The following is a 2,472-nucleotide window of genomic DNA, read 5'->3' as shown; positions in this document are numbered from 1 at the left end:
TTAAACAAGTGTCCACGTGACTCTGAAGGCCCCTTGATCAAGCGCACTGGTCTCCTCACCCCCACCCCACCCTCATTCTCACAGGTGGAGAAACTGAGGCCCGAAAAGGGGCAATGACTTCCCATGAGGTTGCTGACTGAGCTGAGCTCTAGACTGATACCTGGTGGAGGCAAACAGACTAGAGATACAGTAGGATCCTGGACAGCACTGAGACGCTATGTCCCGATGCCTGTCCACATGGTGGAAAACCTGCCATGCCTGCTTGGACAGGGGACACAGGTAGCAGTGGAGCCTGGGTTGGGCGTGCCCGAGAGAGGAGGAGAGGGGCTGGGGCGCCAAGGCATTGGCCAGGGCAAGGTTAGGCCTTGGAACCGGAGCTGGGCAGGGAGAGAGGGGCTGGGGTGGGCCCTCGGGACAGTGAACAGGTGGTGAGATCGGGGCTGTAGCTCCTTTTGGGATTGAAGAAGTTTTGGAGTTGGACTCTAGAGAGCATGAGCTTGACTTGACGCTCAGAGAGCCTACGTGCTATCGCTGACAACGAAGGGGTGGCTCTGGCATGATCAGGTTGGCATTTTTAAAAACTCCCTCTGGCTGCTGCTGTTCAGAATGGATTTGAAGGAGGCACAGCTTCCCGGGACAGGGCAGGGAGGTAGTGGCTGCGTGGCCCAGGTGGGAGGCGATGGCGTGGCCTTGACAGGTGAGTGGCAGTGTAGGAGGAGGGCAGATAGCTCCTTGTGATGTGTGGCAGAGAGATGGACAGGACTTGGAGGTGGCAGGAGGGGGGGTGCGGAGAAAGCAGATTCCAGAATGTCCTCCACAGCATGAAGGAGTAGAAGTGCTCTTCTCCCAGTGGGGCATCCAGAAGGAGGAGCTGCTTGTCGGAGGGAATGGAGTGAGTTCCAGTTTGACCAGGCTGAGTCTGAGTTTCTGAGAGGAACAGCTGATGGAGTGTGGTGGGGGTGGGGTTCTGGAGCTCAGCCTGGGCTGGAGAGAGGGAGAGCCCTTCCAGCCTCTTAGGGGCAGAGAGGAGGGCCATGGGCCTTGGGCAAGACCTGGAGTCCCGCCCATCTGATGGCTTCCTTTTCGATGTGAACTCTGCCATTAGACCACCTGCTGAGAGTGAGGGGTTAGAGGTGGGAGGAGGGTGGGGAGGACAGAGCTGGTTGGCCGGGCAGGTGGGAGCAGCCAGTGCTTGAGGCACTTGGCTGTGGTGCTGGTGAGAGCCCCACCAGCGGTGCACTACAGAGAAGAGCTGGCCGTGCTGGGGCAGAGGGGCCTGGGGAGGATCTGTAGGACAGGCCCAGCTGAATGGGGAGGGAGAGCATGACGTCCCAAGGGGCTGCTGGTGAGGGTCAGTGCAAGACCACCATGGAGAGGGTGACAGGTTGGGGACAGAGAGGAGAAGGACATGGGTCTCACTTCTTTTAAAGTGATGTGGCCCAGAATAACAGAGCCCGGCAGTGGACTCTTCACCAGGCTACACCCCCACCATCTGACTCGCTTATTTCCATCCTCACACCAGAGCTTGTGTTGCTTTCACCACACCCTTCCCGGTGTTCGCAGTTGGGCTCCAGATACTGTACCTGGAGTCAAATCTGGGCTTGAACCTTTCCAGCCTCCTTTTCCTCTGGGCAATGGGAGCCATTTCCCTTGAGTCTACTGAGAGGAATAAATGAGATCGCTCACATCAGACTGTGGCGCCTGGCCTTAGTCGGACTCCCACAAGTGCTCCGCATGGCATCATTGGTGACGGAAACAGTGGCCAAGAGCCAGCCCCAGTCCTCAGCAAACTCACAGCCTGGGGTGAGGATGGGGCACAGGCGGGGCACAGATGAATGTAGGCGAGGTTGGTTAGCACTAGTGATGGAGACAGAGGCAGGACAGGCCACCTGGCCTGATGTGGTCCTGAGGACTTCTAGGAGGAGGTGATAACTCAGATAAATGTTAAGGCTGAGAAGAGTTAGCCCAGTGCGGGAAGAGGCAGGGAGGGAGTCCTGGCAGTAATGCCAGCGTGCAAGCATGTTGCACTTGGGGTGGAGATGGGGAGTAGTACAAGTCATTCACTGGGTGACATGGGACTTGAAGGTCAGGGATGCAGATCAAGGCTTCAGATCCGCTGCCTTGGGTGCAGGGTGAAGGGACTGCAGGGGGTGTCTGGAGGCCAGCGAGGAAGCGGTTACAGGCCCACGTCACCACTACAGCCTCACTGGGGCTTTCCTGGGCAGACGGCTTCCTCCCGCTTTGCCCATTACGCTTCCTTTGCCCGTTTGCCCTTCCTATGCCTGAGCTATGGGTATGGACAATGGGGGCCACGGCCTACTAACTTGTGTTCTCCCACAGGTCCGGAGGAGGAGGAGGCATCCCCCACCCAGAGGCCCGGAGAGCGGTGGGGAGCGGTGGCCGTATGCACAGGGGGAATCGCGTCCTCCGGGCATCCCCCGGTGCCGCCTGAGTCCTGCCCCGAGCTGGAAC

The sequence above is a fragment of the Ursus maritimus genome, unplaced genomic scaffold (assembly GCF_017311325.1).
Source record: "Ursus maritimus isolate PB19 unplaced genomic scaffold, ASM1731132v1 scaffold_19, whole genome shotgun sequence".
Taxonomy (NCBI): domain Eukaryota; kingdom Metazoa; phylum Chordata; class Mammalia; order Carnivora; family Ursidae; genus Ursus; species Ursus maritimus.
This window is presented reverse-complemented; position numbering follows the sequence as displayed.